General features: G+C 45.2%; 1 long non-coding RNA gene across 2 annotated transcripts; it reads left to right on the plus strand.

Moving 5' to 3' along the window:
* Positions 1–3,103: 3,103 nt before the first annotated feature.
* Positions 3,104–26,066, plus strand: LOC139570889 (uncharacterized). 2 transcript variants are annotated; one of them, XR_011674186.1, is made up of 4 exons: positions 3,104–3,264; positions 9,618–9,889; positions 22,229–22,448; positions 24,261–26,066. It is a non-coding gene; the product is annotated as an uncharacterized lncRNA (long non-coding RNA). The 2 variants fall into 2 exon arrangements; XR_011674187.1 differs by lacking the exon at positions 3,104–3,264 and adding an exon at positions 9,131–9,469.

Here is a 26,066-nt window from a genome sequence, read left to right on the forward strand (position 1 = left end):
GCCTGCTATAGAACACCCAGCCTGCTATAGAACACCCAGCCTGCTATAGAACAACCAGTCTGCTATAGAACACCCATCCTGCTATAGAACACCCAGCCTGCTATAGAACACCAAGCCACTATACAATCAGCCTTAACAATACAGCCTGCTATAGAACACCCAGCCTGCTATAGAACACCCAGCCTGCTATAGAACACCCAGCCTGCTATAGAACACCCAGCCTGCTATAGAACACCCAGCCTGCTATAGAACACCCATCCTGCTATAGAACACCCAGCCTGCTATAGAACACCCAGCCTGCTATAGAACACCCAGCCTGCTATAGAACACCCAGCCTGCTATAGAACACCCAGCCTGCTATAGAACACCCAGCCTGCTATAGAACACCCAGCCACTATACATATCAGCCTTAACAATACAGCCTGCTATAGAACACCCAGCCTGCTATAGAACACCCAGCCTGCTATAGAACACCCAGCCTGCTATAGAACACCCAGCCACTATACACATCAGTGCTATTATTTGTTCCCATGCTGGAACTCCAGAACATTCTGTGAACTTTTGGTTCCTACTAACAACCAGATTTTAGGAATTCAATAGTTGTGGGATGAAACTGCAATGTCCGTTGGGCGTGTAGTTGTATGGGAGTGTGTTCTGTGTGTCAGAAAGAGAAGAGGAGGATAGGAAGAATAAGAGGAGGAGAAAAAGGAGAGAGGAGAGAGGAAAGAGGAGAGAGGAGAGGAAGAGAAGGAGAAAGAGAAGGAAGGAGAGGAGAGGAGAGGAGGAGGAATGAGAGGAGGAGGGAGAGGGAGAGGAGGAGGAGGGAGAGGAGGAGGAGTAGGGAGAGGATGTGGGAGTGGAGGAAGAGGAGGAGGAGGGAGAGGAGAGGGAGAGGAGGAAGAGGAAGAGGAGGAGGGAGAGGAGGAAGAGGAGGATGAGGAGGAGAAAGCTTGTGTGTTAAGTAATGTGAGTGTGCTCTGTGTAATGAGAGAAGCTGAAAGGTGAACAGTGTGACGGCCCTGGGTGAAGTGAAGCCCTACTTAGTGCAGGAATAATGGAATGAAATCACTGATTTATTTTCACACTAAACACACCTCTCTGGCATAGTGGTGTCCTCAGAGGGGACATGCTGGTAGAGGGAGGACGAGGGGGACAGGCTGGTGTCCCCCTCCCCCTCCTTCCACCAGCCTGTCCCCTCCCCCTCGTCCTCCCTCTACCAGCATGTCCCCTCCCCCTCCTTCCACCAGCCTGTCCCCTCCCCCTCGTCCTCCTTCCACCAGCCTGTCCCCCTCGTCCTCCCTCTACCAGCCTATCCCCCTCCCCCTCCCCCTCCTTCCACCAGCCTGTCCCCTCCCCCTCCCCCTCCTTCCACCAGCCTGTCCCCTCCCCCTCGTCCTCCTTCCACCAGCCTGTCCCCCTCGTCCTCCCTCTACCAGCCTATCCCCCTCCCCCTCCCCCTCCTTCCACCAGCCTGTCCCCTCCCCCTCGTCCTCCTTCCACCAGCCTGTCCCCCTCCCCCTCGTCCTCCTTCCACCAGCCTGTCCCCTCCCCCTCGTCCTCCTTCCACCAGCCTGTCCCCTCCCCCTCGTCCTCCTTCCACCAGCCTGTCCCCTCCCCCTCGTCCTCCTTCCACCAGCCTGTCCCCCTCGTCCTCCCTCTACCAGCATGTCCCCTCCCCCTCCTTCCACCAGCCTGTCCCCCTCCCCCTCCCGCTCCTTCCACCAGCCTATCCCCCTCCCCCTCCCGCTCCTTCCACCAGCCTATCCCCCTCCCCCTCCCCCTCCTTCCACCAGCCTGTCCCCCTCCCCCTCCTTCCACCAGCCTGTCCCCCTCCCCCTCCCGCTCCTTCCACCAGCCTATCCCCCTCCCCCTCCCGCTCCTTCCACCAGCCTATCCCCCTCCCCCTCCCCCTCCTTCCACCATCCTGTCCCCCTCGTCCTCCTTCCACCAGCCTGTCCCCCTCCCCCTCATTCCACCAGCCTGTCCCCCTCCCCCTCCCGCTCCTTCCAAATCAAATCATCATCAAATCAAGTTTATTTTATATAGCCCTTCGTACATCAGCTAATATCTCGAAGTGCTGTACAGAAACCCAGCCTAAAACCCCAAACAGCAAGCAATGCAGGTGTAGAAGCACGAGCCTATCCCCCTCCCCCTCCCCCTCCTTCCACCAGCCTGTCCCCCTCACTCCTCCTTCCCCAAGCTTGTCCCCCTCCTCCTCCCCCTCCTCCTCCCAGCCTGTTCTCCTCCCCCTTTCCCCCCCCCACCCTGTTCCCCTCACTCCTTCCCCCAGCCTGCCCCCCTTACTCCTTCTCCCAGCCTGTCCTCCTCCTCCTACCCCCAGCCTGTCCCCCTCCTCCTCCCAGCCTGTCCTCCTCCCCCTCATCCCCCTCCTCCCCCTCCTCCCCTCAGTCATATCTCACAGCTGTGTGATGTCATTCATTAATGGATGCCCCTGGGCTAACAATAACATATTCTACAGCCTTCTATTACAGTCACTGGCCTGTTGGAGCCGTCAGAGGTGCCACCCCCAGTCTGTTGACGTGTTGTAAAAAGGAAACCAGTGCAGGGGACTGTGTGTGTGTGTGTGTGTGTGTGTGTGTGTGTGTGTGTGTGTGTGTGTGTGTGTGTGTGTGTGTGTGTGTGTGTGTGTGTGTGTGTGTGTGTGTGTGTGTGTGTGTGTGTGTGTGTGTGTGTGTGTGTGAGAGAGAGAATATCAGTATAATATCAATTAAAACACAATATTTTAGGAATTCCATCCAGCACTATTACAATATTAGCCATAATGAGCAAGAAATACATAACTGCCTCAACATAAACAATACAAATTACCAGTCTGCTTTAATTCATGTACATGATAAAAACAGCTCTGTGCTATTTGGTTAAAGTTAAAGTTCAACATAGCCTTTACTACTTAGACTATAGGCTTCAAATGTGCTCAGTGTAGAAACCCCATACCTGCATAGTCACACCTCTGAACTCTCACCCCTTCTAGAACTCAACCCGAGAGACTTGCTCCACCGGACCTCTGACCTGGGTCATCTGACCATGGTCAGCCAATCAGAGGTCTCTGAACGTGTGAGTGTGTGTTTTGTCTGGAAGCTACTTCAGTTGGTTCCAGAGGTGCAGACAGAGAGACTACAGCTCAGAAGAACTCTGCACCACCTCAACTCACAATAGACCTTTCTAACAGGGACAAGTCTTTATAACATGGACAAGCATTTCTCTGGACACTCCCTAGCTGGTGTTGACTGTGTCTCTAACCATGTAAGTGGACTTATAGCCAGTTATGGTTAATTTGGTGTATGTTAAATCTGAACATGTTATTAGCTCCATGCTACTATGTGACTACATTCTTTTACATGTCTTGTTCCACTATAATATGTTGCTGCTTGTTGGTATATGCATGTGTACAAGTCATGATACACATTCTGTATATTTCGCTCTTTGGTATGGTTACATGTATCTTCAGTATTTACTCAGGCAGTACAGCTTTGGCCCCTTTGTTAGCAAAGGACTAAAGATGGCCGCTGTGTTTACATAGTATGGTCGACCGGTGACGTCCCAGTCACTTCCTGTTATGGTCGCGTGCCCTACCATAACGGAAGACTTGTGGCGCTCTTCTGCACTCAGTACGGACATTCCAATTAAAATTCTGAGTGAGAAGTCCTCCCCAGAGACATTTTGACATGAACAAACAAATTAGATGTATTTGAAAATACACGGATTAAGTTGTTTTTATTGTTTTGATATTCTAATTGTGTTTGAGCTTTTCAAAGTCCCAGTAGGCCTCTGTCACCTCAACCTCTGGCCTTCATGGGGTTGAACTGTTTGAATGTTTATGGTGTGTTTTGATATTCTAATTGAGTTTGAGCTTTTCAAAGTCCCAGTAGGCCTCTGTCACCTCAACCTCTGGCCTTCATGGGGTTGAACTGTTTGAATGTTTATGGTGTGTTTTGATATTCTAATTGTGTTTGAGCTTTTCAAAGTCCCAGTAGGCCTCTGTCACCTCAACCTCTGGCCTTCATGGGGTTGAACTGTTTGAATGTTTATGGTGTGTTTTGATATTCTAATTGTGTTTGAGCTTTTCAAAGTCCCAGTAGGCCTCTGTCACCTCAACCTCTGGCCTTCATGGGGTTGAACTGTTTGAATGTTTATGGTGTTTTTCAATTGGTTAATGGTTAGGATTTTATAAACAAATGGGGTCAGAGTTTAAGAGAGAGAAATCTGTGTTCCAAAGTGAGACATTTCTCAGGCTATATCTGTCAATGATAAAATGACAACATGATAACATGTCAACATGACAACATGACAACATGTCAACATGACAACATGATAACATGTTTTAAGGTTTTGAACTTGAGCCCTCTGCATCTGCAGTTTTACCATAGTGTGCAGAGGAACATTTTATAGGAAGACAACTTGATGACAAATAGCACAGGGTACAAGAGACCAAAGATGCATTGTACTGAGACAGGCATTGAAGAGACCACAGCCACTCAGAGTGATGTCATAAAATATGTTCTTACAGGGAGACAGGTGATTAGCTGATCATTATAAGGATGGGAATCACTCCGATAATGGGCTATATGTCACGGCCGTTAAAAGATGGGGACCAAGGTGCAGCGTGGTGAGCGTACATTTTCTCTTTATTAAAGAAATGACGCCAACAAAACAATAAACAATACAAAACAAACCGTGAAGCTCAAAAGGCTATGTGCCCTAAACAAAGTCAACTTCCCACCTGAAAAAAGGCTACCTAAGTATGGTTCCCAATCAGAGACAACGATAGACAGGGATACCTAAGTATGGTTCCCAATCAGAGACAACGATAGACAGGGATACCTAAGTATGGTTCCCAATCAGAGACAACGATAGACAGGGATACCTAAGTATGGTTCCCAATCAGAGACAACGATAGACAGGGATACCTAAGTATGGTTCCCAATCAGAGACAACGATAGACAGGGATACCTAAGTATGGTTCCCAATCAGAGACAACGATAGACAGGGATACCTAAGTATGGTTCCCAATCAGAGACAACGATAGACAGGGATACCTAAGTATGGTTCCCAATCAGAGACAACGATAGACAGGGATACCTAAGTATGGTTCCCAATCAGAGACAACGATAGACAGGGATACCTAAGTATGGTTCCCAATCAGAGACAACGATAGACAGGGCTACCTAAGTATGGTTCCCAATCAGAGACAACGATAGACAGGGATACCTAAGTATGGTTCCCAATCAGAGACAACGATAGACAGGGATACCTAAGTATGGTTCCCAATCAGAGACAACGATAGACAGGGATACCTAAGTATGGTTCCCAATCAGAGACAACGATAGACAGCTGTCCCTGATTGAGTACCACACCCGGCCAAAACATAGAAATAGAAAATCAGAGAAACACAAAACATAGAATTCCCACCCCAACTCACACCCTGACCACACCAAAATAGAGACATAAAAAGGATGTCTAAGGTCAGGGCGTGACACTATAACCTTCCTGGAATGTGCCCCCGTCTTTATTTCATAAACGATCATATAAGGATGATTACACAACATTTATTGTACGAGACAAATTTCCCCTCTGGGACCTAGGAAATCATATTTCAAATGCAATTGCGGCGGGAAAAAAATAAAATAATTGAAAGCAAGCAGTGTTTTTACAGAGAGGATTGTCCCAGCTTTCTGTAGATCTCTTTCATTTCTCAACTGTATTGACCTACTGGAGAGTTTTTACAACCAAAGCAATCCTGTCTTTCATGGCTTTGAGATAGGGAGCGTACAGAAAGTCAGCCATTAGCAGTGAGTCCACAGGCCTGTCAACACTCCAGGAATGGACCTTTTTTTCTGGAATGTTTTGTGTCCCTTAATAACAGATCAGATACAGACATTATGCACACAGGGTAAATCCATACATGTAACAGTTCAGACAGGGTAAATCCATACGTGTAACAGTTCAGACAGGGTAAATCCATACGTGTAACAGGACAGACAGGGTAAATCCATACGTGTAACAGTTCAGACAGGGTAAATCCATACATGTAACAGTTCAGACAGGGTAAATCCATACATGTAACAGGACAGACAGGGTAAATCCATACGTGTAACAGTTCAGACAGGGTAAATCCATACATGTAACAGTTCAGACAGGGTAAATCCATACATGTAACAGGACAGACAGGGTAAATCCATACGTGTAACAGTTCAGACAGGGTAAATCCATACATGTAACAGTTCAGACAGGGTAAATCCATACGTGTAACAGTTCAGACAGGGTAAATCCATACGTGTAACAGGACAGACAGGGTAAATCCATACGTGTAACAGGACAGACAGGGTAAATCCATACGTGTAACAGTTCAGACAGGGTAAATCCATACATGTAACAGTTCAGACAGGGTAAATCCATACATGTAACAGGACAGACAGGGTAAATCCATATGTGTAACAGTTCAGACAGGGTAAATCCATACATGTAACAGTTCAGACAGGGTAAATCCATACATGTAACAGGACAGACAGGGTAAATCCATACGTGTAACAGTTCAGACAGGGTAAATCCATACATGTAACAGTTCAGACAGGGTAAATCCATACGTGTAACAGGACAGTTCAGACAGGGTAAATCCATACATGTAACAGTTCAGACAGGGTAAATCCATACATGTAACAGTTCAGACAGGGTAAATCCATACGTGTAACAGTTCAGACAGGGTAAATCCATACGTGTAACAGTTCAGACAGGGTAAATCCATACATGTAACAGTTCAGACAGGGTAAATCCATACGTGTAACAGGACAGTTCAGACAGGGTAAATCCATACGTGTAACAGGACAGTTCAGACAGGGTAAATCCATACATGTAACAGTTCAGACAGGGTAAATCCATACATGTAACAGTTCAGACAGGGTAAATCCATACATGTAACAGGACAGTTCAGACAGGGTAAATCCATACATGTAACAGTTCAGACAGGGTAAATCCATATGTGTAACAGTTCAGACAGGGTAAATCCATATGTGTAACAGGACAGTTCAGACAGGGTAAATCCATACATGTAACAGGACAGTTCAGACAGGGTAAATCCATACGTGTAACAGGACAGTTCAGACAGGGTAAATCCATACGTGTAACAGGACAGTTCAGACAGGGTAAATCCATACGTGTAACAGGACAGACAGGGTAAATCCATACGTGTAACAGTTCAGACAGGGTAAATCCATACGTGTAACAGGACAGACAGGGTAAATCCATACGTGTAACAGTTCAGACAGGGTAAATCCATACATGTAACAGTTCAGACAGGGTAAATCCATACATGTAACAGGACAGACAGGGTAAATCCATACGTGTAACAGTTCAGACAGGGTAAATCCATACATGTAACAGTTCAGACAGGGTAAATCCATACATGTAACAGGACAGACAGGGTAAATCCATACGTGTAACAGTTCAGACAGGGTAAATCCATACATGTAACAGTTCAGACAGGGTAAATCCATACGTGTAACAGGACAGTTCAGACAGGGTAAATCCATACGTGTAACAGGACAGTTCAGACAGGGTAAATCCATACGTGTAACAGGACAGTTCAGACAGGGTAAATCCATACATGTAACAGGACAGTTCAGACAGGGTAAATCCATACGTGTAACAGGACAGTTCAGACAGGGTAAATCCATACGTGTAACAGGACAGTTCAGACAGTGTGTACACAAAGTATACTCTATATACAGTTCCTAATCATGGACAGGGATAGACAGGGACAGAGATAGACCTAGTTCAGATACTGCTCTTCTCTTTGCTCTCCCTGAAGCCATGTGTTATCTAGGTCACAGCTGCACCAACCCCGCCTTGGCCCAAAACGGGTCTGTTCAGCGGGCTGCAACAAAAACGTTCAGATAAAAATGCATTTTGTATGAAGCTCTGTCCTGTACAACAGCGAACGATTTCATACGTTACATATCTGAACCAACGTAACCTTTCACACTACTGAACACACCCCTGGACTCGTCGGGACATGAGGAGAGACCTCACTGGTGTAGAGAGAGTGGTGGTTTTGTGATCAACAAAGGCTGGGTCTGTTCGAAGAACACTGACGTTGTTTTGACGTTGGTTTTCATTCTTAGAAACCCAGGGCTCCAAATGGCTCATCCAATGGGTTAGTCAGGCCTTTTAAATCTCCTCCACCCGTCCTCTCTTCTGCTGTTGAGGGTGGAGATGAGGTTAGTCAGGCCTTTTAAATCTCCTCCACCCGTCCTGTCTTCTGCTGTTGAGGGTGGAGATGAGGTTAGTCAGGCCTTTTAAATCTCCTCCACCCGTCCTCTCTTCTGCTGTTGAGGGTGGAGATGAGGTTAGTCAGGCCTTTTAAATCTCCTCCACCCGTCCTCTCTTCTGCTGTTGAGGGTGGAGATGAGGTTAGTCAGGCCTTTTAAATCTCCTCCACCCGTCCTCTCTTCTGCTGTTGAGGGTGGAGATGGGGTTAGTCAGGCCTTTTAAATCTCCTCCACCCGTCCTCTCTTCTGCTGTTGAGGGTGGAGATGAGGTTAGTCAGGCCTTTTAAATCTCCTCCACCCGTCCTCTCTTCTGCTGTTGAGGGTGGAGATGAGGTTAGTCAAGCCTTTTAAATCTCCTCCACCCGTCCTCTCTTCTGCTGTTGAGGGTGGAGATGAGGTTAGTCAGGCCTTTTAAATATCCTCCACCCGTCCTCTCTTCTGCTGTTGAGGGTGGAGATGAGGTTAGTCAGGCCTTTTAAATCTCCTCCACCCGTCCTCTCTTCTGCTGTTGAGGGTGGAGATGGGGTTAGTCAGGCCTTTTAAATCTCCTCCACCCGTCCTCTCTTCTGCTGTTGAGGGTGGAGATGAGGTTAGTCAGGCCTTTTAAATCTCCTCCACCCGTCCTCTCTTCTGCTGTTGAGGGTGGAGATGAGGTTAGTCACACCTGGCTCCTGTTCATTATGCCACACAATAGAAATTGTCAAAATGTTTAGCAATGAAGAAAAAAACATTAAATGTTTTTTTGGACCATGTAGTCCCTCCCTGTTTCAGTCTGTTTTCTTCTGTTTGGTGACTATTGAACACAATCCCAGTGATGACTTACCCCCTTCTCCTAGTCTGTGTCATCACAGTTAGTCATGGGGCACTGATGGATACAGTGTCAGCGTTGCAGGAGTTCTTATCAGTTAGGTTGACTCTGTGGAGGGACGCCTTAACGGACATTTCACCCGGTCAAAGTATGACATGCTGTTATCATCACGGAGCAGCTCATTCAATTATATCAATAGAAGCACATACATAAGCAAAGAAGAGGTCAGAACTTTGATCTACTGACTCAAGTTGTTATGTAGTCAAGCTCACTTCCAAGAAGGCCTGGTCCGGTCAGCAGAAGAGGAGGAAGTCGGATGTGGTTGAGAAAGTCATCAGACCAAGTGTCGTGGAACTGCAGCTCGGTGCACATTGGGGTATTATGTTGAATTACTTTGGCAGGAGCAGAAGGGATCTTTTATTTTTGTCATCACAAGTATTATTTTTTCCCACTAAAGTTAGTGACTATTTCTCTCTCTATCTGTGTCTGTGTGAAGCCTGACCAATGGGTTTGCTTTCCTCCAGGCTGTGCGATCGCTGTCCACAATGTGCAGATTCTTGCCAGGTGGCTGCAGGGTCCGGGGAGAGGTGCCTGTGTGAGTGTCACAGCTGGGAGTTCTGTCCTGACCGCTGCTGTGACCTGACCTGCCAGGTGTGTCTGGATGGCTGCTTCACCTGCTGCTCAGCAGACTGTAGCTACACCTTCTTTACTCTCTGCCTCGGCCTCGGACAGAACTGCACCGCCGCCTTCAAAACAGACCGACAACAACCTGGGACCTCAGAGACCCAATGTGAATGTGAGTAACAATTCATTCATTTGTTTGCTTATTCCTTCCTTCCTACAGTGTATGGTTTGTGTTGTAGATGGGATGCTGGATTCAGACATGCATTTATCTAAACAGATTCCCTACAACTACTATTATAGAGACTAGAACCAGGACCAGAATAATGAACAGCTCTACTAACAGATTCACTACTATAGAGACTAGAACCAGAATAATGAACAGCTCTACTAACAGATTCAGTACTATAGAGACTAGAACCAGGACCAGAATAATGACCAGCTCTACTAACAGATTCACTACTATAGAGACTAGAACCAGGACCAGAATAATGAACAGCTCTACTAACAGATTCACTACTATAGAGACTAGAACCAGGACCACACTAATGAACAGCTCTACTAACAGATGCACTACTATAGAGACTAGAACCAGGACAAGACTAATGACCAGCTCTACTAACAGATTCACTACTATAGAGACAATAACCAGGACCAGACTAATGAACAGTCTACTAACAGATTCACTACTATAGAGACTAGAACCAGGACCAGAATAATGAACAGTCTACTAACAGATTCACTACTATAGAGACTAGAACCAGGACCAGAATAATGAACAGTCTACTAACAGATTCACTACTATAGAGACTAGAACCAGGACAAGACTAATGACCAGCTCTACTAACAGATTCACTACTATAGAGACTAGAACCAAGACCAGAATAATGAACAGTCTACTTACAGATTCACTACTATAGAGACTAGAACCAGGACCAGAATAATGAACAGCTCTACTAACAGATTCACTACAACTACTATTATAGAGACTAGAACCAGGACCAGACTAATGAACAGCTCTACTAACAGATTTACTACTATAGAGACCAGGACCAGAATAATGAGCAGCTCTGCTAACAGATTCACTACTATAGAGACTAGAACCAGGACCAGACTAATGAACAGCTCTACTAACAGATTTACTACTATAGAGACCAGGACCAGAATAATGAGCAGCTCTGCTAACAGATTCACTACTATAGAGACTAGAACCAGGACCACACTAATGAACAGCTCTACTAACAGATTCACTACTATAGAGACTAGAACCAGGACAACACTAATGACCAGCTCTACTAACAGATTCACTACTATAGAGACAATAACCAGGACCAGACTAATGAACAGTCTACTAACAGATTCACTACTATAGAGACTAGAACCAGGACCAGAATAATGAACAGTCTACTAACAGATTCACTACTATAGAGACTAGAACCAGGACCAGAATAATGAACAGTCTACTAACAGATTCACTACTATAGAGACTAGAACCAGGACAAGACTAATGACCAGCTCTACTAACAGATTCACTACTATAGAGACAATAACCAGGACCAGAATAATGAACAGCTCTACTAACAGATTCACTACTATAGAGACTAGAACCAGGACCAGAATAATGAACAGTCTACTTACAGATTCACTACTATAGAGACTAGAACCAGGACCAGAATAATGAACAGCTCTACTAACAGATTCACTACTATAGAGACCAGGACCAGAATAATGAGCAGCTCTGCTAACAGATTCACTACTATAGAGACTAGAACCAGGACCACACTAATGAACAGCTCTACTAACAGATTCACTACTATAGAGACTAGAACCAGGACCAGAATAATGAACAGTCTACTAACAGATTCACTACTATAGAGACTAGAACCAGGACAAGACTAATGACCAGCTCTACTAACAGATTCACTACTATAGAGACTAGAACCAAGACCAGAATAATGAACAGTCTACTTACAGATTCACTACTATAGAGACTAGAACCAGGACCAGAATAATGAACAGCTCTACTAACAGATTCACTACAACTACTATTATAGAGACTAGAACCAGGACCAGACTAATGAACAGCTCTACTAACAGATTTACTACTATAGAGACCAGGACCAGAATAATGAGCAGCTCTGCTAACAGATTCACTACTATAGAGACTAGAACCAGGACCACACTAATGAACAGCTCTACTAACAGATTCACTACTATAGAGACTAGAACCAGGACAAGACTAATGACCAGCTCTACTAACAGATTCACTACTATAGAGACAATAACCAGGACCAGACTAATGAACAGTCTACTAACAGATTCACTACTATAGAGACTAGAACCAGGACCAGAATAATGAACAGTCTACTAACAGATTCACTACTATAGAGACTAGAACCAGGACCAGAATAATGAACAGTCTACTAACAGATTCACTACTATAGAGACTAGAACCAGGACAAGACTAATGACCAGCTCTACTAACAGATTCACTACTATAGAGACAATAACCAGGACCAGAATAATGAACAGCTCTACTAACAGATTCACTACTATAGAGACTAGAACCAGGACCAGAATAATGAACAGTCTACTTACAGATTCACTACTATAGAGACTAGAACCAGGACCAGAATAATGAACAGCTCTACTAACAGATTCACTACTATAGAGACCAGGACCAGAATAATGAGCAGCTCTGCTAACAGATTCACTACTATAGAGACTAGAACCAGGACCACACTAATGAACAGCTCTACTAACAGATTCACTACTATAGAGACTAGAACCAGGACAAGACTAATGACCAGCTCTACTAACAGATTCACTACTATAGAGACTAGAACCAGGACCAGAATAATGAACAGCTCTACTAACAGATTCACTACTATAGAGACTAGAACCAGGACCAGAATAATGAACAGCTCTACTAACAGATTCACTACTATAGAGACTAGAACCAGGACCAGAATAATGAACAGCTCTACTGAGCAGCTGTAATAGCGCTGATTATCTTTTTGCATGTGTTTATTTTCTACAGTGTTTATTTACATGTTGTTGTAATTCAGAGATGAAAATCAAGCCTTCTCTGTTATACCAGTGTAGCATAAAATGCATAATGGAGAAATTGAGAATTTCGCTTTGTTCAAGAAAATATACACTACCGGTCAAAAGTTTTAGAACACCTACTCATTCAAGGGTTTTTCTTTATTTTGTTATATTTTCTACATTGTAGAATATTAGTGAAGACGTCAAACTATGAAATAACACATATGGAATCATGTAGTAACCAAAAAGTGTTAAACAAATCAAAATATAATTTATATTTGAGATTCTTCAAATAACCACCCTTTGCCTTGATGACAGCTTTGCACACGCTTGGCCTTCTCTCAACCAGCTTGACCTGGAATGCTTTTCCAACAGTCTTGAAGGAGTTCCCACATATGCTAAGCACTTGTTGCCTGCTTTTCCTTCACTCTGCTGTCCGACTCATCCCAAAACATCTCAATTTGGTTGAGGTTGGGAGATTGTGGAGGCCAGGTCATCTGATGCAGCACTCCATCACTCTCCTTGTTGGTAAAATAGCCCTTACACAGCCTGGAGGTGTGTTGGGTCATTGTCTTGTTGAAAAACAAATGATAGTCCAACTAAGCCTAAACCAGCTGGGATGGCATATCGCTGCAGAATGCTGTGGTAGCCATGTTGGTTAAGTGTGCCTTGAATTCTAAAATAATCACAGACAGTGTCACCAACAAAGCATCCCCCACACCATAACACACCCTCCTCCATGCTTTATGGTGGGAATTACACATGCGGAGATCATCCCTTCACCCACACCACGTCTCGGCGGTTGGAACCAAAAATCTCCTATTTGAACTCCAGACGAAAGGACACATTAACACCGGTCTAATGTCTATTGCTCGTGTTTCTTGGCCCAAGCAAGTCTCTTCTTCTTATTGGTGTCCTTTATTAGTGGTTTCTTTGCAGCAATTCAACCATGAAGGCCTGATTGATGCAGTCTCCTCTGAACAGTTGATGTTGAGATGTGTCTCTTACTTGAACTCTGTGAAGCATTTATTTGGGCTGCAATTTCTGAGGCTGGTAACTCTAACATGCTGACCAGACCGGACACGTCGCGTGCGCGAGCATCACAAAATAAATTTAGAAATCCATGTTATTCAATTATTGCACCCACACTGCTCGCGCACGCCAACGAGCGTCTGCGGCGCCAAGGGCTTAAATAGAAGTCTTTCCTATTTCTGACGCAGATCGCGCTGCAAGTCCTGCCTCTCCCATCTCCTCATTGGTTTATAAAAGCAGGTACCCACGTGCCATCTCCTCATTGGTTATACCCACGTGGGTGATTGAAAGACGAACTGTTTTGCCGGTAGTCGTGGTAATACAATGAAAGTTTAGATGCGATCACCATATAAGTTCAAAGATGAAAAAGCCTGGAAGGAGGAGAGATGACTAGAAACGATTCGGTTGGCCGTTTTATGTGTGGATTAATTGTCGGAGAAGAGGTCCTTGTGCATTTCAGGTAAAATAACAACTCAATGTTTATATATCCGAGGACATATTAGCTAGCAACAGCAAGCTAGCTAAATAGGACAAATTAACGTTAGCTAGCAAGTGCAAGCTAACTAGCTAAATTGCCATACATGTTTAATGCTTTTCGACCTGTCCCCAAATTAATGTCATTGGTTCAGAGTCTGCTTTGATATTTTAACCTGCGTGTCGTGATCGCGTTTGGTGTGGGGGGGCAAAATAAATTGATGCACGATAGCGCACGATGGCGCACGCGCGCAGCCGGTTTGGGTTCCGTGTAATGAACTTATCATCTGCAGCAGAAGTAAATCTGTGTCTTCCATTCCTGTGGTGGTCCTCATGAGAGCCAGTTTCATCGTCGCGCTTGATGGTTTTTGCGACTGCACTTTAAGAAACTTTCAAAGTTATTGAAATTTTCCGTATTTACTGACCTTCCTGCAAGCCCGAAGCCGGGCACAATATGACAACAGCCACTTCAAGTGCAGGGTGCGAAATTCAAAAGATATTTTTTTGAAATATTTAACTTTCACACATTAACAAGTCCAATACAGCAAATGAAAGATAAACATCTTGTGAATCCAGCCAACATGTCCGATTTCTAAAATGTTTTACAGCGAAAACACCACGTATATTTATGTTAGCTCACCACCAAATACAAAAAAGGACAGACATTTTTCACAGCACAGGTAGCATGCACAAAACCAACCTAACTAACCAAGAACCAACCAAACTAACCAAGAAACAACTTCATCAGATGACAGTCTTATAACATGTTATACAATAAATCTATGTTTTGTTCGAAAAATGTGCATATTTGAGGTATAAATCAGTTTTACATTGCAGCTACCATCACAGCTACCATCACAAATAGCACCGAAGCAGCCAGAGTAATTACAGACACCAACGTGAAATACCTAAATACTCATCATAAAACATTTCTGAAAAATACATGGTGTAAGGGCAAATGAAAGACAAGCATCTTGTGAATCCAGCCAATATTTCCGATTTCTTAAGTGTTTTACAGCGAAAACACAATATAGCATTATATTAGCTTACCACAATAGCCAGAAACACAAGCCATTTACCAGCAGCAAAAGTTAGCGATCGTAACAAACCAGCAAAAGATATATAATTTTTGACTAACCTTGATAAGCTTCATCAGATGACAGTCCTATAACATCAGGTTATACATACACTTATGTTTTGTTCGAAAATGTGCATATTTAGAGCTGAAATCAGTGGTTATACATTGTGCTAACGTAGCATCTTTTTCCCAGAATGTCCGGATATTTTTATGACACTCAACTATTCTGACCAAATAACTATTCATAAACGTTACTAAAAAATACATGTTGTATAGGAAATGATAGATATACTAGTTCTTAATGCAATCGGCGTGTTAGAATTCTAAAAATAACTTCATTACGACATCCAGCTTAGTTATAGCGAGAGAGTGCCCAAAATCTGGGCGCAAACTAATAGTACACATGTTCGACAGATATATGAAATAGCATCATAAAATAGGTCCTACTTTTGATGATCTTCCATCAGAATGTTGTACAAGGGGTCCTTTGTTGGGAACAATCGTTGTTTGGTTTTAGAATGTCCTCTTCTCCAGTCAATTAGCACAGAAAGCTAGCAAAGTGGCACGAAGCTCTCCTTCGTGAACAAACGCAGACAAAGCAATACGCCTAACGTCCCGAAAAAAAATCAATAATCTAATAAAACTATATTGAAAAAACATACTTTACGATGATATTGTCACATTTATCAAATAAAATCAAAGCCGGAGATATTAGTCGTCTATAACGACAGCTTTTCAGAAGGCAATACCAGGTCCCTTCTCGCGCGTTCCAGAAAACAGGAAATTGGTGTCACGTCATGCCAAGAGCTTTTATTCGACCTCAGATCATGTTATACACTCCATTTCTTCTCTCACTGCCTGTTGACATCTAGTGGAAGGTGTATGAAGTGCATGTATACTAATACATATCAAGCACATTTATAGGCAGGCCCTAGAACAGAGCATCGATTTCAGATTTTCCACTTCCTGTCAGGAAGTTTGCTGCAAAATGAGTTCTGTTTTACTCACAGATATAATTCAAACGGTTTTAGAAACTAGAGTGTTTTCTATCCAATAGTAATAATAATATGCATATTGTACGAGCAAGAATTGAGTACGAGGCCGTTTGAAATGGGCACCTTTTATCCAGGCTACTCAATACTGCCCCTGCAGCCCAAACAGGTTAAAGTGATGATGGACTGTCCTTTCTCTTTGCTTATTTTAGCTGTTCTTGCCATTATATGGACTTGGTCTTTTTCCAAATAGAGCCATCTTCTGTATACCCCACCTACCTTGTCGCAACACAACTGATTGGCTCAAACGCATTAAGAAGGAAAGAAATTCCACAAATTAACTTTTAAGAAGGCACACCTGTTAATTGAAATGCATTCCAGGTGACTACCTCATGAAGCTGGTTGAGAGAATGCCAAGAGTGTGCAAAGCTGTCGTCAAGGCAAAGGGTGGCTATTTGAAGAATCTCAAATATAAAATATTTGTGTTTAACACTGTTTTGGTTACTACATGATTCCATATGTGTTATTTCATCGTTTTTATATCTTCACTATTATTCTACAATGTAGAAAACGGTAAAAACTAAAGCAAAACCCTTGAATGAGTAGGTTTTCTAAAACTTTTGACCGGTAGTGTACATATATATAAGACAAGATTGTCTTATTTAATTGGCACTTATCATTGAGAAAATGCTCATAGTGCAAAGTAGTTGTTTTGCCCCATTTAATTGGAATGATATCAAATGACTGCTGAATGAATGAAGCTATCTAACGTGTTTTGGGATAGTCGTGCAGCGTCAGACCTGGGTTCAAATACTATTCAAAATCATTTCAAATACTTAATCTGTGCCTGATCAAGCCTGTCTGGCTTAATTAACCAATAGAATAGTCTCCAAATTACAAACCCCACCAATCTGGCCACACGGAAGAAAAATGCTCAAAGATTTGAAAGATTTTAAATAGTATTAGAACCCAGGTCTGAGTAGTATGTAAGTAACTAAATAATAACTCCACTTCCAAGAGAGTTTGAGTTCTGTTTCATGTCCTCTAATCTGGGTTGACCCCTACACAATCTGCATGGCCAAGCCTTTGTGATGCTGTGGCTTCACTCCAGATTCGTCCATTGTTTACATCCAACTGCATTCCACTGATAAGATACCATATATGTCACTAAGAGACTGACTACCATAGGGCAGCTCCGGCAAATGCCAGATGGGCTGGTCCATCTTAAGCCCAGCAAGCCTGTCGAAATCGTGTTTAACGCAGAACGTTCATTATTTGGCCAACAACGAGGGCCTTGAGGAAAACAAATGGGCCGGTGTGTTAGAAATGCCCGGAATTGCCAGATGCCTCGTCCCAGTCCGTCCCTGATGCCCCTGCATTCCAGTATTATGATAGAGTAACAGCAGGCCTATCTGGCCCAGATTCCTCCTCTAAGCCCTGTGATCCCCAAGACACACTGACAATAATGACTAAAACCTTGTCTCTTCCTTGTATTCATTTATCAACAGCAGCCAGTCACAGATGGCCAAATGAGTTGTGCGGCTAGCACATTGTACTGTGGCTCAGCCAGCTAGCTAGGCAAGACAATGACACTTCACTAAGAGGCACCAGCAGTGTATCCGAGCAGTGAACCAACATTCTGAATGTTGCAGAAATGTAGCTATAGAGCCAGCTGACACGATTCCCTATTCTACATGATAAAACTCCTGTCGTTCTACACAACACATTTCTATCTGAAAGTGCTAGGCCGTTGCACTGCCCTGAACAGACCCCAGGTTTCCATCTCTGACATCAGGCCTCCTCACCCTTTGCCCCAAACGGCACCCTTTTCTCTCGTCTACTTTGGCAGCGTTTAGACAGGCAGCCCAAATCTAATATTTTTTTCCCACTAATTGGTCTTTTGAATCACATCAGATCTTTTTCCAGCGCTGATCTGATTTGTCAAAAGACCAATTAGTGGGGAAAAAATATGTGTAAACACAGCCATCGTAGGGAATAGGATGTCATTTGGGATGTAGCCATGGTGTAGGGAATTCCGCCCATTCCAGTGACATATTTCCCTCAACCCAATCCTGTTCCTCCCCCAGTGGTGGAGCCTGACCTTAAATACACTCACCTGAAGGCAATCAGTGGTGGAGCCTGACCTTAAATACACTCACCTGAAGGCAATCAGTGGTGGAGCCTGACCTTAAATACTGTCACCTGAAGGCAAATATGTATACATGTCAACTGCAACTAGCCATGGATGTTTAGAAGACAGCTGTGGCTTGCCAAGTTGGGAATTGAGGAAGTATCGCTAAGTAAAGGTTGGTAGAAAAATGTCCTGCTTACCCTTAACAATACCATCATCTGAACAGCTATCTGCAAGCTGGAACAGCTAGCAATGTTGATGAGCCATTGATTTGTTACCTTCCCCTTTAAACTGTACTCCAGCTCATCCTCTGTCCTTGCTGACACACAACTGTGGTAGCCCATACAATTTTTATTTAACTAGTCAAGTCAGTTAAGAACAAATTCTTGCTTACAATGACTGTCTACTCTGGCCAAACCTGGACGATGCTGGGCCAATTGTGCACCGCCCTATGAAACTCCCAATCACGGCTGGTTGTAATACAGCCTGGAATTGAACCATGGTCTGTACTGACACCTCTAGCACTAAGATGCAGTGCCTTAGACCACTGCACCACTTGGGAGCCAACCTTCTACACCAGGGGAAGTCAACCCTGTACCTGGAGTGCCACAGGTACTGCAGGATGTTGTTCCAGCTAGGTACCCCACCTGGCCAACTGAGCTAATTAATCTGTTCAGTGATTGACTAAATTCAACACACCTGGTCTTCCAGGTCAGTTGAACCAAAAACATGAAGTGCCTGCGGTGCACCAGGACCAGGCTTGCCTGCCTCATTCCTGTTCTGTTCTGCCCTGCCCTGTTCTAGACTCTCCTTTAGCAGCTCTGCCCTGTTCCAGACTGTCCTTTAGCAGCTCTGCCCTGTTCCAGACTGTCCTTTAGCAGCTCTGCCCTGTTCCAGACTGTCCTTTAGCAACTCTGTCCTGTTCTAGACTGTCCTTTAGCAACTCTGTCCTGTTCTAGACTCTCCTTTAGCAGCTCTTTCCTGTTCTAGACTGTCCTTTAGCAGCTCTGCCCTGTTCTAGACTGTCCTTTAGCAGCTCTGCCCTGTTCTAGACTGTCCTTTAGCAGCTCTGCCCTGTTCTAGACTGTCCTTTAGCAGCTCTGCCCTGTTCTAGACTCTCCTTTAGCAGCTCTGCCCTGTTCTAGACTCTCCTTTAGCAGCTCTGCCCTGTTCTAGACTGTCCTTTAGCAGCTCTGCCCTGTTCTAGACTGTCCTTTAGCAGCTCTGCCCTGTTCTAGACTGTCCTTTAGCAGCTCTGTCCTGTTCTAGACTCTCCTTTAGCAGCTCTGTCCTGTTCTAGACTGTCCTTTAGCAGCTCTGCCCTGTTCTAGACTGTCCTTTAGCAGCTCTGCCCTGTTCTAGACTGTCCTTTAGCAGCGCTGTCCTGTTCTAGACTGTCCTTTAGCAGCGCTGCCCTGTTCTAGACTGTCCTTTAGCAGCTCTGCCCTGTTCTAGACTGTCCTTTAGCAGCTCTGCCCTGTTCTAGACTGTCCTTTAGCAGCTCTGCCCTGTTCTAGACTGTCCTTTAGCAGCTCTGCCCTGTTCTAGACTCTCCTTTAGCAGCTCTGCCCTGTTCTAGACTGTCCTTTAGCAGCTCTGCCCTGTTCTAGACTGTCCTTTAGCAGCTCTGCCCTGTTCTAGACTCTCCTTTAGCAGCTCTGCCCTGTTCTAGACTGTCCTTTAGCAGCTCTGCCCTGTTCTAGACTGTCCTTTAGCAGCTCTGTCCTGTTCTAGACTCTCCTTTAGCAGCTCTGCCCTGTTCTAGACTCTCCTTTAGCAGCTCTGCCCTGTTCTAGACTGTCCTTTAGCAGCTCTGCCCTGTTCTAGACTGTCCTTTAGCAGCTCTGCCCTGTTCTAGACTGTCCTTTAGCAGCGCTGTCCTGTTCTAGACTGTCCTTTAGCAGCGCTGCCCTGTTCTAGACTGTCCTTTAGCAGCTCTGCCCTGTTCTAGACTGTCCTTTAGCAGCTCTGCCCTGTTCTAGACTGTCCTTTAGCAGCTCTGCCCTGTTCTAGACTGTCCTTTAGCAGCTCTGCCCTGTTCTAGACTGTCCTTTAGCAGCTCTGCCCTGTTCTAGACTGTCCTTTAGCAGCTCTGCCCTGTTCTAGACTGTCCTTTAGCAGCTCTGCCCTGTTCCAGACTGTCCTTTAGCAGCTCTGCCCTGTTCCAGACTGTCCTTTAGCAACTCTGTCCTGTTCTAGACTCTCCTTTAGCAGCTCTGTCCTGTTCTAGACTGTCCTTTAGCAGCTCTGTCCTGTTCTAGACTGTCCTTTAGCAGCTCTGCCCTGTTCCAGACTCTCCTTTAGCAGCTCTGCCCTGTTCTAGACTGTCCTTTAGCAGCTCTGCCCTGTTCTAGACTGTCCTTTAGCAGCTCTGCCCTGTTCTAGACTGTCCTTTAGCAGCTCTGCCCTGTTCCAGACTGTCCTTTAGCAGCATGCCTTCCAGTATTTCCACCAGGTGTTCATCAGTGCCACCAGTCCCTCAACCTCAGTGACAGCAGTTTATAAACCACTCACTCACCTTGGTGTCAAATGTGAACTATTTGCTGCTGTGAATCAGTGGTGGCCATTTTAAATGAAGGAGGATAGGCTCATAGTAATGGCTGGAATGGTACAAATGGAACAGTATTACACATGGTCTGATTCCAGCCATAATTATGAGCTGTCCTTCCCTCACCAGCCTCCACTGAATAAAACCGGTATGTGTTACTGGGCGGTGCGCTCGGCTGGGACAAAGAAGAAAAACCTGAATACACACCCATCCTGTCTGGCATCTACCTCTGAGAGGTGTTACCTCAGTTTGACTCTGTGTCAAGAGACACTTCAGGAAGGATGATTATCCACACACACCAAGAGCAGCTCTGGGAATAAGACAATACTTAAACAACAAACTGTAGTTTACTTTAAGAGGAAGTTACAAGTATTTTAATTTATATAAAGGAGTGGGAGTTGAACTTGTTGAAGGTAAACATTGAAATAACAATACTATACAATTGTTTTAATTTTAGCTGCTTAGTTTTCTTCTTTAATGAACAATGTCACTGTGCCTCAGCCTTGTACCGTTCTGCACCACAGTCTACAACAGACTATTTTTTTATTATATGAAGCACCTTGGTCCTCATTGTTTTTGACTATTTAACCATTTTACTAAAGGGCACCTTCCCTCTACAAAGATCTGTTGTATCCTTAGCAACACTTCCTTCCTCTTCTAACTTCTCTCCCCACCTGTTTGAAGACAACAAGCTGTGATTTTAAACAGCACAGGCAGCCAATCGGGATGTTTAAACAGCACAGGCAGCCAATCGGGATGTTTAAACAGCACAGGCAGCCAATCGGGATGTTTACCCCATTTATTTAAATTAGAAAGTAATCTGGTGGCTTCAGCTCGTAATTCCAAAAACTGTGTCCTAGTTTTAGATACAAACAGGTATTTGATGAAAGGATGAGTGTGTAGCCAGATCTAACAGCAAATCAGAACTGCTAATCCTATTACAATGAACTTATCTACCATGGTAAATGACTCCATCATACTGTGCCTGATAAGGGTTAGTATAGGGTTCAATTCCAGTGAGGGGAACTCTGTTGGTTGTGGTGCTGCGTATATGGGTGTGGTTTAGTCCATGTCTTTAGGTAGAGGGTCCCAGTGTGACTGGCCCCCCCCTCCCCCTCTCTCTCGGCAGTGACCAGGCAGCTGAGACATTGGCTGATCACTGTTTTGATTTGATATTAACAAATTTATGGACACTTTTCACTCTCTTTCAGCGGTTACCAGACAGCCAGCCGGACAGCCAGACGGACATGGGCTGCTGCTTCAGCGGGTCTGAGGGGGAAGGAGAGGGGGACACGAAGCACGGGGGGGACAGCGGCTGTAAGACGTGCTGTCTGAAGACCAGGAACTGCGTGATGAGTGGAGAATGTGGAAGGGCTCTTCAGATTGCCAACGTCTGTGCTATGTGTGGAATGTGCATCCGCATGTTTGTCTGTAAGTATTTCAGAGATGACAACCTCAGGGGTAATAAGGATGCCAAAACACCAGCTGTGTCCCAGTGTCCACACTAGGATAATACCTGGCCATGCGTTCTAAACACCAGCTGTGTCCCAGTGTCCACACTAGGATAATACCTGGCCATGCGTTCTAAACACCAGCTGTGTCCCAGTGTCCACACTAGGATAATACCTGGCCATGCGTTCTAAACACCAGCTGTGTCCCAGTGTCCACACCAGGATAATACCTGGCCATGCGCTCTGAACACCAGCTGTGTCCCAGTGTCCACACTAGGATAATACCTGGCCATGCGCTCTGAACACCAGCTGTGTCCCAGTGTCCACGCTAGGATAATACCTGGCCATGTGTTCTGAACACCAGCTGTGTCCCAGTGTCCACGCTAGGATAATACCTGGCCATGTGTTCTGAACACCAGCTGTGTCCCAGTATCCACACTAGGATAATACCTGGCCATGCGCTCTGAACACCAGCTGTGTCCCAGTGTCCACGCTAGGATAATACCTGGCCATGTGTTCTGAACACCAGCTGTGTCCCAGTGTCCACGCTAGGATAATACCTGGCCATGTGTTCTGAACACCAGCTGTGTCCCAGTGTCCACACTAGGATAATACCTGGCCATGCGCTCTGAACACCAGCTGTGTCCCAGTGTCCACACTAGGATAATACCTGGCCATGCGCTCTGAACACCAGCTGTGTCCCAGTGTCCACACTAGGATAATACCTGGCCATGCGCTCTGAACACCAGCTGTGTCCCAGTGTCCACACTAGGATAATGCCTGGCCATGCGTTCTGAACACCAGCTGTGTCCCAGTGTCCACACTAGGATAATACCTGGCCATGCATTCTGAACACCAGCTGTGTCCCAGTGTCCACGCTAGGATAATACCTGACCATGTGTTCTGAACACCAGCTGTGTCCCAGTGTCCACACTAGGATAATACCTGGCCATGCGCTCTGAACACCAGCTGTGTCCCAGTGTCCACACTCGGATAATACCTGGCCATGCGTTCTAAACACCAGCTGTGTCCACACTAGGATAAAACCTGGCCATGCGCTCTGAACACCAGCTGTGTCCCAGTGTCCACACTAGGATAATACCTGGCCATGCGTTCTGAACACCAGCTGTGTCCCAGTGTCCACACTAGGATAATGCCTGGCCATGCGTTCTAAACACCAGCTGTGTCCCAGTGTCCACACTAGGATAATACCTGGCCATGCGTTCTGAACACCAGCTGTGTCCCAGTGTCCACACTAGGATAATACCTGGCCATGCGCTCTGAACACCAGCTGTGTCCCAGTGTCCACACTAGGATAATACCTGGCCATGCGCTCTGAACACCAGCTGTGTCCCAGTGTCCACACTAGGATAATACCTGGCCATGCGCTCTGAACACCAGCTGTGTCCCAGTGTCCACGCTAGGATAATACCTGGCCATGCGCTCTGAACACCAGCTGTGTCCCAGTGTCCACGCTAGGATAATACCTGGCCATGTGTTCTAAAAGTTATGCTAGTATGAACATTGGAACATAGTAGATGTTTTATACTGTATGTTAATGCGTCATGTAAGACACAATTAGCAATTTCATGTTATGATATTACAGAGCAAGTTGGCACTAACCAGACAGGTAAACAGTGTTTCATGGCATACTATAACGCATTAATCAAGATTAATGAATAAAGACTAAATGTGTAATGTACATTATGTAATCAACATTTCTAACACAGTGAAGAAGTAATCCGTGTATCAGGAACAGAACTCATTGTCCTCCATACCTCCTCTCTCACAGAGCTGTGACTCCATGAGGTCAGACCTGCTCTCATTCCCATGGCAGCTGTACAGAGAGCTGTGAACAATAGGACCGGTATGACACTCTCCCATGGGTGGATCACCTGGGATCCAGCCATCTTACAAGACACACACCCTGGACCCGCCCTGTGCCTTACAGCTAATAGAATCAGCACCCTGGACCCGCCCTGTGCCTTACAGCCAATAGAATCAGCACCCTGGACCCGCCCTGTGCATTACAGCCAATGGAATCAGCACCCTGGACCCGCCCTGTGCCTTACAGCCAATGGAATCAGCACCCTGGACCGCCCTGTGCCTTACAGCCAATAGAATCAGTACCCTGGACCCGCCCTGTGCCTTACAGCCAATAGAATCAGCACCCTGGAGCCAAGCAGGAAGGCATGTGAAACCAATCCTGTAATTCATGTCCTTGTGCAATAATACTTATTTTCCTTTTCTGTTGTAAAACATCTTGAAACAGTGTGCCCTAATGAACATGACCCTGTCCTGCTGCTGTTTATGCAGAGCTCCAGCTGGGGAGGGAAGAGGTAGTAGGCTGGGCCCAGCAGGCAGTATGTATGCACAAACACGAACACATTGTTCATGCCACCAAGTGGCCTTTTGAGAACTGGAAGATCACGCAGGGAGTAGGTGGAAACGTATTCATACCGGCGAAGAGTCTGTACCACCGGGAACACTCGGCTGTGAGGGGAAATTATGTTTGTTGTGGAGAGAGGAAGGGGGACCGATACGGGGGGCAGAGAGAGAGAGAGATGAGAGCGGAGCGAGAGACAACATACTCTTTCATGCCAAATTCTCAATAAACAGGTGCTTACAGGATGACACCAGAATGTACCAGGTATAAAATCTGATAATCCCTATCATAACATAGTGGTTTGGATAGAAAAGGGATCAGAGCCTGTGTCCCAGATGGCACCCTATTCCCTTCATAGTGAAGTGGCACCCTATTCCCTTCATAGTGCACTACTCCTGATAAGAGGAGGAAACTACTAGACTAACTGAGCATGCTGAAACCAACCTTTATGACAAACCAGTCACAGTGGTAGGATGTCTGTGTCCTCAGAAAATCATTCCATCTCTCTGAGTGTCCCAGATGGAACCCTATTCCCTTCATAGTGCACTATTTCTGAGCAGGGGGCATAGGGTCCAAGGCAGGTTGTGAGGATAGACTATACAGCCTCTCTCTCTCTCCTGTATATACAGTATGTCTCGCTCTCTCTTTTCATCGTTCTCCTTAAGTGTCTAAAAAGCAAATGCGTTGAGTCCGATACAGAACTGTGTCATTCATAGACTGGACTACCGTACCATGTTGGCCTCACTGCCGAGGTGAACCTTCCCTCTTCCAAACGTCATCTTTTATCTGTAAAAAGTATTTTTCAGCAATGTTCTTATGCTCCTTGACAGTCCAATACGTAAGAAAAGAGATGTGCTTTTTTGTATGATTCATTTGTTATTTTGTCGGGTGTTTTTATTCAGTATTTCTGGGGTGAGTTGTTTTCATGATGTCTATTGGGATTATCATTTATTGTGCTCAGAAGATATTTTTATACTGTAGGTGTCGTAGCTGGGGAGGAAACTATCGGTGCGGTTCAGTCTGCGTCCCCAATGGCTCCCTATGCAGTGCACTACTGTAGACCAGAGCCCTGGGCATCCTGGCCAAAAGTTGTACACTACTTAGATAGTCGGATGCAATTTGGGACGCAGTACTTTGTTGTAGAGATGACTACACTCCATTTCTATGTTCACGTTGTGTAATGTATTACTTAATAAAGAACTACCAAGTGTA

Source organism: Salvelinus alpinus, chromosome 1, assembly GCF_045679555.1.
Source record: "Salvelinus alpinus chromosome 1, SLU_Salpinus.1, whole genome shotgun sequence".
Taxonomy (NCBI): Eukaryota; Metazoa; Chordata; class Actinopteri; order Salmoniformes; family Salmonidae; genus Salvelinus; species Salvelinus alpinus.